Source organism: Cricetulus griseus, chromosome 7 (genome assembly GCF_003668045.3).
Source record: "Cricetulus griseus strain 17A/GY chromosome 7, alternate assembly CriGri-PICRH-1.0, whole genome shotgun sequence".
NCBI lineage: Eukaryota > Metazoa > Chordata > Mammalia > Rodentia > Cricetidae > Cricetulus > Cricetulus griseus.
Window position 1 is genome coordinate 43,502,931 of NC_048600.1, and position 12,641 is coordinate 43,515,571.

Consider the following 12,641-nt stretch of genomic DNA (forward strand, 5'->3'; position numbering starts at 1 on the left):
AGCTGGCCCTCCCCTCCACCTTTACATGGGTTTGGGAGATTGAACTCAGCTTTCCGGGCCTTTGTGGCAAGCACGTTGACCCCTGAGACATCTCACTGGTCCGTGGATCCCCTTTCCTATATCCAGAGTAGTCCCTAACCACACAACCATTCTTCAAGCCAAGTTGCCTCTAGACTCTGGATTGTGACAAGCTTCAAGGAACATGGCTTACAGAGATTTCCCTGCAGAAAAATAAGGTAAGCTTCACCTTCCCCTGGAAGAACAGGTGCACACTACCGCTTATGAGACAAGCAGTTGCATTCATCAGTATGAATATTTTCCAATCCAGAGTAAATATGGTTACATGATGCCACAAAAGCCCATTTGAGTCAGCCAACCTCCTTACACTAGGAGCAACAAACCACACCCATTCCATGCCTCCCAGACATGTCCAGTACCCACCTGGACCTCTCCTGAATTACATCAAAGAGGTCCATCCCTCAGAAGGGTTTGCTGCTCATCCATAGGCTGAGAATAGTTTGGACTGCTCCTGATAGGAGCAAATGGCTCTGTGGTATTAACCCTTGTCCTTGGTGACCTCCAGAGTGGACTGACAGATGTAATCGTGAATTGCCTTGGCTGCAAGGGGCAACAGGTCAAAGCATGGCTGTTGTCCCAAGTTAGCATAACACTTCCCTGTTGAGTTTTCCATGGCTACAATCACTCAGCTTCCATTTTTATTATACCTACAAGATTAGAGGATGCCATTTGCTATATTGAGAGTCTCTCTCTTTCTGAATATACTCAGAAAGCCTGAATGTCACTTTTACTAGAGTTTTTAACACAAAGACTTTGACTCTATCTGTCCCAACTACCTAGGCCATTCATTTTCAGCACATCAATTAAAGAGAGAAGCAATATTGAAAACTAGAGAAGAGAGATGTAGTCAGTTTGGTCACATAGGATGAAGAACGGATAAAGATTCCAGTGGTACCCCAACCCCAAGTCCATATTCATGACCCTGACATGAGTTTTAGGTCTAAATAGAGTGCAAGTTGTGTGCATAATTAAAGTCTTGATCAAAGTTAGTCCTACCTGTCCATGACCATGAGTGTCTTGGTGTTAGTCTGTCCTGCAATCTTGTCTCATGAGTTATCAAAACAGTATGAAATCACTTCCTGGTAGGTAAGTTCTCACTCTGGCCATCAACAGGCTTTCAGCCTGTCCATTCTTTCAGTCCAGGCTTCCTGGAGTGCCATTAGGAGTTACCCAACACAGTCTCCTCTTCATGGTCCACATGGTAGCTAACCAACTGATGTACAATGATGATATAAGTCATGGGATATCCATCTCTGGAATGTACTGGATGAGAATAATTTTGCTGTTGCAATCTTAAGGGTGCTGGTTGACTTCAGGGTTTAATTCTTTCAATAGTCTGACAGCTGAAGGGAAGGGCATAGTACCTCTCTTTAGGACATTTCCTCACCTGCTTGTCAGCTACAACACAGGGCAACCTCCCTTCTTGATCCTGAAGTCCAATGGATGAGGAGAGCAGTACACTCTCTACTCTGTGGGGGCTACTGTGGGGACACTTGTAGAATGATCAAGACTGAATGCTGTGTCCATAGTCCTAACACTTCCACTCTCCTCTGCTTTACATAATCTACAACCAGATTCAGACCAACCCAGACTCACCATCTGTGTTGCAGGCAACGTTGGAATCACTTTACAGATTTCGTAGTGGAAATAGCTTAGACTTGTTAGAATCTTAACAATAACCCTGTTAGTCTTTGGACTCTGTGTGCTTTATTTCTGTCTCAATTTTGTCTGCTCTCACCTACAGTTGATCCACTCTCAGATGGTTGTGTGACAACCCAGCACTGTGCCTCTAGACACCATGATTGCACACTGAGGCCAGAAAGTCAGCAAGAGTGACACAAGACACCTCATTTCAGCCAGAGGTAACCAGAGTGACTCAACACCCCCTCCTTAATGACTTTAGGGTCTGGACTCTTGAGGGGAGATTGTTAGTTAGTTTGTGAATTGTTAGCAGGATTGGAGGACACTGGCTGGACTCATATCTGATAGTCAACAGCTTGTAAAGCCAACGGTTTATAAAACTGGAACTACATGACCCTGATGGCACAAGTCCTATCTCTGGCCCTGGGAGGAGATGGGACGTCCTGAATTTCTCAGAGCATGATAACTAGATGATTATCTAGACTGGCCTTCAGGTAACCATACTATACATTCGTAAGGAACAAAAATATACCATCACCCCTCCCAGTGCAATCACACCATTCTGGCCTATCAACCATCCGACAGGAAAAAGCCCCCTGGGAAGGATGCTTGTTTGAGAGATTTTAGAAATAGTTGCAGCCTAACCAGGACAGTGATACCTTTGGCCACTGTCCACTCTTCAGCTCTCCTCTTTAATAAACTCCAGCTGTCTTCTCCAATGTGTTCTGTATGTCTTGTCTGAATTCTTTTGAAGACGATCACAAGGACCAAGGAAGCCAGAATGCAATCCCAGTTACATCACTATACATCTATGTGTGTCTACAGCTCTCTCTCTCTCTCTCTCTCTCTCTCTCTCTCTCTCTCTCTCTCTCTCTCTCCCTGGTGTGGGAAGGTTTGAGACAGGGTTTCTCTGGGTAGCCCTAGCTGTCCTGCAATGCACTCTGTAGACCAGGCTGGCTTCTGCCTTCCCAGTGCTGGTATTAAAGGTGTGCATCACCACCTCCTCATTTGTGGGTCTCTTCATGTGACTTCCTTGTGCTCATCACTGTTTCCCCAGAAGAAGCCAACCCACTAGACTCCACCCTCCTGCCATCAATTCTTCATTCACCTTCCTCCTCTGCCACTAGAGATTACAGTAAAAGTCCAACTCAGCCAAGAAAGCTCCAGAATTTTTCCAGCCTGATGCTGAGTATTCCAAATTATTGCCTCCTGTGTCCCCTCTTTCTCTGTGTTCCCTCCCTAGATGGTATCTGGAAAGAAATGAGAAGATGGAAAGGCTGGTGATAAAGTCTGTAAGCCCCCAGGCTTAATGCAGCAGACCAAGGAAGTCTGTCTTGTGCTGCGGTGAGGGCTGAGGGTGTAGTAGCAAGGGTGCTCTGGGTCAGGGAGATATGGTGTGGATTTGCATGCAACAGCTATGCTAGCCAGATGTCTGCACCCACTTCCTGTTGAAACGAGCACTTAGATGTTGCTTTTACTAAGAACCACCCTCACTTCTGCCCACAAAATAACTAAACCAGAAGGAAGTCTGGCATCTCCCCTTTTACTTTGTGTTGTCCCCTTTGCTTCTAGTCACCTGCTTACTTCCGCACATTGGCACGTGAGCCACTCAGTGAGCTTCTATCTAGAAGGCAGTGATATCTGGCTCCCGCCAAGGACACAGGCACAAGAGTAAGTGGCCTCTTCTCAGTCTTTACAGTGTCCAGTTCCTGGCAAAGCTCCTCAGTTCTCTAGCCATTGTCCTCTTCGTGTGATCACCTTGGATTCCAGTAAGACCAGCACCTCACAGGACAGACTTCTCCATGGAGTAGGCAAGGGTCCATGGTGATGATGTTGCTCCCTGCAGCCCAGTTTCCCTTGAGAACTAGATTTTCCTTCAAACAATAAGAACGTCTTGCCAGAACCTTGCAGCATACAGCTGAGATAATGACTGACAAGACCACACCTCAACCAGGACTGCTTAATTATGCATGCCTCTTGCCCTTTGCCTCAATTCTCTCTCTCTCTCTCTCTCTCCCTCTCTCTCTCTCTCTCTCTCTCTCTCTCTCTCTCTCTCTGTGTGTGTGTGTGTGTGTGTGTGTGTGTGTGTGTGTGTGTGTGTTTATGGCAATCATATATGTGGTCTCTGCATATTTGTGTGTGTCTACAGAGGCCTGACAAAGGCATCAGCTACCCTCCTATATCACTCCCCACCCTATTCCTGTCAGGCAGAATCTCTCCCTGAAACTGGAGCTCCCGTTTTTTCCAACTAAGTTGTCAGCCAACCAGCCCCAGGGATCCTCCTGTGTCTTCCCCTCCCCCACAGCACCAAGGTTACAGACCCTGTGAGGCCATGCCCAGTATGTTATATGGGTGCTTGGGTCAGAGTTGTTATCCTCATGGTTGTATGGCAAGGACTTTTAACTACTCACTTTCTCTCCAGTTCCCCCTTTTTTCTCTATTTAAATTTGTCATAAATATACTATGTCATGAACATAAATACATTCGTGTGTTTCCACAGTTTCAGAATTTATTCAATAACAGAAAATTCACAAGGTACAGTGGCTTCATTGGCAGCATAAGATATTAGATGTCCATCTCTCTATGTGAGGGAGTTGTACACTTTCCATGCTCTGGTGTGTCTCATAACTTCTTGGGTCTGATTTTCCTCATGTAATTTTAATATATTGTACTGTCTGGTTTTGTTTGTGAACTTGACAGAAACCATAGTATTTGTAGGAAGGAGCCTCAATTGAGGAAAGGCCTCGATGAGATCCAGCTCTAAAGAATTTTCTTATTCACTAATCAATGCGGGAGGGTACAGCCCATAGTGAGTGATGTCATCCCTAAGATTTTGTCCTGGGTACTATTAAGAAAGTGGGCTGAGCAAGCCACAAAGCAACCCTCCTCCATGACTTCAACTCCTGCTTTCAGGATCTTGTCCAGTTTGAGTACCTGTCCTGACTTCTTTCAGTGAGGAACAGCAATGCTGAATTGCAAGCTGAATAAACCCTTTCCTCCCCTACTTGCTTTTTGATCATGGTGTTTCATCACACCAACAGAATCCTTACCTAGGACAAATCAGTACCAGTGTAGTAGCAAGTATCAGCGTAGTAGGGTGTTGCCATGACAGACCTGGCCATATTTTGGGGAGGATTGTGGAAGGCCTTAGGAACTTTGGGCTAGAAGTGCCATTAAGTGTTAAAAGTTCTGTGGCATGTTCCACGGGAACTTGGAATATAAGAATGTTAAGAACAGGTCCTGAGGTCCTGAGGTCCTGAGTTCAATTCTCAACAATCACATGGTGGCTCACAACCATCTGTTTTGAGATTTTGTGCCCTCTTCTGGCACACTGTATATATAATAAATAAATCTTACAAAAAAAAAAAAGAATGTAAAGAACAATCCAGAAGATGAAGTTCTGGCTTGTGAAGTTTCAGGGGAATATTAAGCACTCTATCAGAGCCATTTGTTATTTTGAATTATGATCCTGTTTTTCTGGTTAGCTGGGGTATAGATCAGCTGTGATTAACAAGATAGCAGGACTATTAAAGCAAAGTTTTCATTGCTAGGATACTTCACATGTGTTGACTGAAGCTAAGAAATTAGCACTGATTAAAATTACACCAGGTATGACTGCTGAAATCTTCTGGGAGTGCACAGAGAAACTGTGTTCCTGAGGCAGCCAAGGTTGTACCTCATGCTTGCAGGGGCACTTGGTAATGTGTCAGCATCTTCTAGGTGGTACTGATTTGGAAGGCCTGAAGGTGTCATGGACAGAAGCTGAGACTTGGCACTATGAGAGGACAGGAAAGGTCATTTTTGAAAGTGCAGCCTCATTAGCCCTTGAAGGCTCAGGACTTAAGGGGTCAATCAAAGAAGTTGAGGCTTGGCATCATGAAAAGTGCCTAGGAGAAGCTTTTGGTGAATGTGCATCCCACATGCAGCAGAAGACACCAGCACTTTGGAGATACCAGTACCATGAGATGACCACAAAAACCAGCAGTAGTAGAAGTGGAGTGGCACTAGTCAGAGCCTAGAAAACAAATCATGTGAGTGCTGCAGAAGGCAGAGCTGGAAAAGTAACCCAGGGCCTTTGGAGGAGTCCAGAAGATTGTGAGTGGATTCCAGATAAATGGACATTGAATGATTTATACTGTTGGAGTTTGGGTTTTCATGATTGTGATTGTGAGAGTGCCATGGTTCTTGTCTCTTAACGAAGGTATTTAATTTTGATTTTTAAATGAGCCACAGCTGAAAGACTTAACGTTTTACAAAAGAGATTGGATATTTTAAAAGGAATTGAAATTTTAATGAGTTTGAAGTGGTAAAGACTGTGGGACTTTTAAAATGATGATTTTAATGTGAGATCTTGAGATGAATAAGAAAGGAAGGTTGTGGCTTAATAGTGATGTGTTTATGTGTCAAGTTGACAAAGGATCAGTTGAATTGGTTGGTTTGTGTGTCAATTTCACAAAAACTAGAGTCCTCAGAGGAAGGAGGCTCAGTTGAGGAAAGGCCTCAAAGAGTGAGTGTGAGTGCTCAGCCTTAGATAAGACACCTACAGCAGCCTCCTCCCCATCAAGACTCAGGGACCATCACAGAAGAGGGTTTGGGAAAATGTATGAACTGGGGAATGGGGAGGAACACTGTGAAGCGCTGTTTTGCAAATGTGACATGCTTGTTGCACAGATGAATTTACAGCAGCTGTGGCTGCCTGCACAAGACCTGGACAAGATCAAGCCGATCATGGATGGGAGAGGGGCTCCCAAGTCCCTACCCCGAGCTGAAGAGCCATTGGCAGTAGGTGGATGTTGAGAGAGGGAGAGTTGTGTTTCTTTAGGACTGTGGCGTTTTTTGGAGGCTGACCATGACTCAGCGCATGACCTCACAGGCAGGCACACTAATTGGAGTCAGGAGTCTACTGATAATAACAATGATTTTTAAAAAAGAGAGAACATGAAGCCAGGTGGTGGTACACACTCAGAAGGCAGACGCAGGCAGACTTCTGTGAGCTTGAGGCCAGCCTGGTTTACAGAGATAGTTCCAGGACAGCCAGGGCTACAGAGAGAAACCCTGTAAAAAAGGAAAGACATGAAGTGGGAGGGAGACAGGTTGATGGATCCTGGGATGTTGTAGAGAGGTTGTGCTGGATAGATAAGATGGAAATGCTTGTAGACAGGTATGCAGTCTTCAAGGAATAAATTCTTTAAAATGTTTAAGCCGCTTCTACATGGAGTCTTCAGGGTAAGGAACAGCCTGGAAAACCACTGTTTCACACAGAATGGGGTAACCTAAAGCAGGACCCACTCTGATCTTAACATAAACCTCTTTATCTGCTGCTCTTCCCAGTGTAAACAGGAACTAAGTCTCCCTTCCCTGCTTTCACTGTCACTTGTCTTTTTGACATACTGGGCATGGGTGGCCTTTTGCAAGACCAACCTTTTCCCCTAAAACTTCAGGGAGATTTATCTACCTCGGAGCCACTTTCAGGGGCGTTCCTGCTGGCTAAGTTTGTTAAAGAGCTGAATGTGGTGGCACACTTGTCATCCCAGCTCATAAGAACCTGAGGCAACCACCACAAGTTCACAGTCATCACCAGGCACCAGGCTCACTCATGGTATGCAGACATACATGCAGGCAAGTCATCCATGCACATAAAATAAAATAATAATTTTTAAAAAGACTTCTTCTTGCTACAAAGTCAAGGCCTCCTAGGCTACCTAGCAAGTGCCAGACCAGACCAGCTTCCAACAAAACACTGTCTCAGATAAACAACCATAATTGGGGGAGCACTGAGAATCAGTGGGTACCGTTTAAAAAACAAAACCACACAAGACAAATGCATTTGGTACTCTTGATTCCCTACCTGTGAAAGGGGGATAATTTAGTAACTCTGAGACAGGACAGAAAGACAGTTAAAATGAGAGAGAGGCCTCTCATCCTGGGGTCTCATTGTCTTTCCTGCTGAGACACAAGAAACTTGAATAAAAGTGGTACAATCACAATTACCCAGAGAGACGATGTGTGTTTTCTTAATGGCATCTCAAACAGTGTATTTAAAACAAGAAATAAGTTGTATTTACTCAGGGACAGGATGCTTGTAACCTTGAGTTTTACCATGTTAGCATTCCTCTTTCAAACCTAAATCTAAACAGTCCACTTCATAAAACCACTCTTGACTGGGATTTCAATTGTTGTGACCTAAAGCACCATGACCAAAAGCAACTTGGGGAGGAAAGGGTTTACTTCCTCTTACAGTTTTCAGGTCACAACTCATTATCAAAGGAAGTCAGAGCAAGAAGCTGGAGGCAGGAATTGAAGCAGAGGCCATGGCATGTGAAAGGATCAGAGCATAAGACACCCAAGACTGAATTCTCAGCACAAAGGACATTTATTTGCCCCTGACAGACAGAAGGCAGTGAATAAGGGACAAAAACAGGAGCTAGAGGACAAGGGAGAAGGTGAAGGGGACAATGGAGAAGGGGAAAGGGTATTTGTCCCTCTGGGATCCAGGGGAAAATGGTGGTTTATAAAGGTAAACGGGAAACCCTGTGTTAAGATGAGGTGTTTAATTTTGATTCAGCCTGTTAATTAGGTGAGCCAAAGGGGACTTCTGATTGGTGGACCTCACTACTATGATAGCTGGACATTGGTAGTCAGCCACAGGAGGAGGAAGTGGCAATAAGGGAATAGACCTTGGGAGCTAGTTTTAGGAAAGGAATATAATGGTTTTTATCAGGGCAGAGGGAATGGGGAGAAGGGCCAGGCCCACCAGAGCCATGATTGCCAGGGTTTGACCTACTAGAGCCACATCAGAGAGGTGTTGCCTACTGGCTTGCTCTTGATAGCTTGTTCAACCTGCTTTTTATGGTGCCCAGGACCAGCAGTCCAGGGAGACACCAGCTGCACCCCACCATAGACACACCAACAATCAAGACCGTGTACTACAGGATTGCCTACAGGTCAATCTTGACATTGTCTCAATTGAGATTCTTTTTTGTTTGTTTGTTTGTTTGTTTTTGAGACATGGTTTCTTTGTGTAGTCCTGGATGTCCTGGAACTCACTCTGTAGATCAGACTGGCCTGGAACTCAGAGATCATCCTGCCTCTGCCTCTGGTGTGCTGGCATTAAAGGCATGCGCCACCACCACCCTTCAAGGTTCTGTCTGCTAAAATAACTCTAGCCTAGGTAACAAGCATGGCCCAAAGTGGGATGCACATATCTCTCTAGGGAGGGGAAATAAAAGATCTCCTGGGTGGTCTGAGGGCAGGTGGGATGGGAATTTGAGGGATCAGGTTAGGTGTGGATGAGAGGGAAGAGTACTGAAAGAGATGACTGGAAAGGGGGCAGCATTTCAGGGTAGGGTAGAATCCTGATGCAAGAGAAACTTCCACAAATCTACAAAGATGACCGCAGCTAAGACTCCTAGAATCCTGGCAATAGTGGATACACAGCCTTAACTGGCCATCTCCTGTGATCAGATTGGTGACTACCCCAATTGTCATCATAGAGACAGATTCCATAGATCTGATGGAAACAGATGCAGAGACCCACAGCCAAACATTAGGCTGAGCTTGGGGAATCCTGCTGAAGAAAGGGAGGAAGAATTGTAGGAGTCAGAGGGATCAAGACCATCAAAAAAAAAAAAAAAAACCCTTACAAAAAAAAAATACTAACCTGGCTCATAGGAACTTACAAAGTCTAAATCAATAACCAAGGAACTGCACGGGACTGACCTAGGCCCTTTACATACATGTGACTGTGTAGCTTAGCCTTCCTGTGGGGTTCCTAACAATGGGAGCAGGGGCTGTCCCTAAGGCTTTGGCTGCCTGGGAAGCTAACTTCATACTGGGTTTCCTTGCCCACCCTTAACACAAGGGGAGGTGCATAATCTTACCAAACTTGACATGCCATGCTCTGTGGCTACACATGGAGGCCTGCCTATTTCTGAGCAGAAACAGAGGCAGAGTGGATTGAGTGGTTGGATGGACTGAGAAGTGAGGAAAGGAAACTGCAGTCAGGATATAAAATAAACAAATAAAATGAAATGAAAATGACTCTAGCCTGTGTCAAGCTGACATATAATTAGCCATCACAAAGTCCTACATTTACAAAATAAAATTATTTAAGATTAAAAAAACAATAAATTAACTTATATATCTTAATTAATATTTAAAGTCTACTGAAATTTTAAGCTTTGCTTAATCTTTAAAACATGTTGTAAAGACCTTTGAGAGAAATGTGACTTGAAAAAACACAACAAGGGGGACTGGTGAGGTGGCTCAGAGGTTAAGAGCACTGGCTTAACCAGAGGTCCTGAGCTCAATTCCAAGCAACCACATGGTAGCTCACCACCATCTGTCTGGAGTTCTGGTGCCCTCTTCTGGTGTGTAGGGATACATGCAGACAGAACACTGCATACATAATAAATAAATAATCTTTGAAACACACACACACACACACACACACACACACACCAGGGGAGGAATACATATATCTCCTAATTGTTGCTTTCTCTCATGGAGGCTGCACCCCTGTCCTGAGGGTGTGTACTATCATTTTCCTATGCAATTCTCTGTTAAAGAACTTAGTAAAAAATTCACTGACACTGCTTTGCTCTGGTTCACACTGAAGTTCTCTTGTGGGGGAAAGATGACGATCTGGCTTTATGTTAAGTACAAATCCCTAAAAGGGGAGGGAATTCCTCAGGCTACTGTGTGTGCTCAGCTATGTCTCCCTGCAGAGATCCTTCCTTTGGCTTCTCTGGAGACTTCTGAAACTGCTAGTGAGTTTGCTTTCATTCTCTTCATCATCTCAGCCTTGCTCCTCTGGCTTCTGTTTCTTTCTCTTTTTGTTTTCTGGCTACAGACCCACCAAGTATTCACTATATGTCTCCAGCAAACAGCTAGGAAACCATAAAGAAGTTTCATACACTTGATTTGGATCAGATAGAGGAGTACACAGCTTGCCTAGGAGGACACTAAAGGACTGACCCTGGAGAAGTTCTGAGCTGCCCTTTGCCTTGACAAGAGCATCAGAATCAGCTAGGCCCTGTTCAGACCAACTGGCTGTGGTATGAACCCAGAGAAGCTAATCTAGTTGGGAGTTCCACTTTCAGATCCATGCATTTAGGAGGCCATCTGGCGGCTTAAGACGACTCTTGACTTTTTCCATAGGTGGTAAGATTCTCCTGTCTGCCATCTCAACCCCATAAGCTCCCTGATGAGTCTAAGTGTGACACATACAAGCATGAGCCCCAGGGGTCCTGGACAGTGTGTCACATCCCCTGGAACTAGTTACAAGTGCTTGTGAGCTACCATGTGGATGCTGGGAACCAAACTCCAGTTCTCTGCAGGAGCAGTAAGCACTCTTAACAGGTCAACCATCTCTCCAGCCCCACAACTGTCCCTAGAAAGCTTTTAAGTGTCATGTACAAGGAGCCTAGCCAGCCTTTTTCCAGGCACTGCCTTGCAACCTTCTATGTCAGCCTCCAACCTGTCCTGACCAGGACTCTCTGTCTCTCATCATGTTTCTAGATTCTTATAAATAATACTTGGGAATGGTTCCCCCAAAACATTGCAAAGCTGAAACAGAGTACAGAATTCCCATGGTTCCTTTCTATTCAGATTTTCTGTGCTTCTAACCCTATCTTTAGAACTTTGACAAGAACACACAATATGGCATCCTCAGAAGCCTCCAAACACTCCTAGAGGGAAATCAGCCAACCAACAGTGGGAAAGCTAAAACCAAGAAAATGCCAGTGTAGGACGAATCAGTGGGTCTAGTCCAGGAATGGAGAACTCAAAGAAAGGAGTCCCTCAGGCCAGATGTTATGGTGCATGCCTTTAATTCCAGCACTCAAGAGGCAGAGGCAAGCAGAGCTCTGTGAGCTGGAGGCCAGCCCGGTCTTCAGAGGGAGTTCCAGGACAGTAAAAGCTATGTAAACAGACCCTGTCTAAAAGGAAATGTACCCCAGATTTTAAGGGGGAACAGAATAAAGGTGTAGCTCATATCGTACATGATTTTTTTTTTCATTTTCCTGTAGGTTAATAAGTAAATAGAGGGACAACACAATATCAGCTGTGGGAATAACAAAAATATTCCCATTTTGGACAAGCCAGTGGTGTCTTATTGGTATCTTTTTGGATACCAGCCCCCTTAGATCCCTACAGAGCTCTGCCAAGGGTCTACAGAAGGTGAGAGAAAATATCTAAGGGTAAAGAAAACGAATCAGCTCACAGGAAACTTCCTTTCAACATGTCCCCTATTATTCTACCTTTTTTCTTCTGCCTCTCTCCTAATTCTTCTGTCCTAAATGTCTATAATGTCTAGGCTCTAATTCTCTGTCTCATTTCTAATTCCAATTTCAATTCTCTGCTAGATTCTTCTTCTTCTTCTTCTTCTTCTTCTTCTTCTTCTTCTTCTTCTTCTTCTTCTTCTTCTTCTTCTCTTCCTCCTCCTCCTTTTTCTCCTTCTGGTTCTCCTCCTCCTCCTCCTTCTTTCTATTTCTGGTAATTTCTGCCAGCTTTTGCTCCAGCTTCTGCCCCAGCTTCTTCTCTTGCCCTCTTTGCTCTACCCAGCCTGTAAAGACACAAGAAATCTTGCAGGTCTTCATCTCTAGGACACATACCATTTCTTAAGTAAATGGAAAACAAAAAAACAAAAAAACAGACTCATTCCAGCAACTCACAGTGCAGAAAATCCAGATGGAAGAAAAGAGCACTTTCTTTCTGTTAACTCGCTAACTAGTGGGCTGCAAATAGCTGTAAAAGGAGAAGTCTTTTCTGTTTATCTATAGCGGTAGCCTTATAAGACTAAAGTAATAAGAGAAATAGGGAAATTTTGTGTTATATCCTGTACTTTTGAGTGTATAAAACATCTTAAACATTTTGTGGTTGGTGGTCATAAATGTTAGGCTTCCTCAGACTGGAGACTTGTC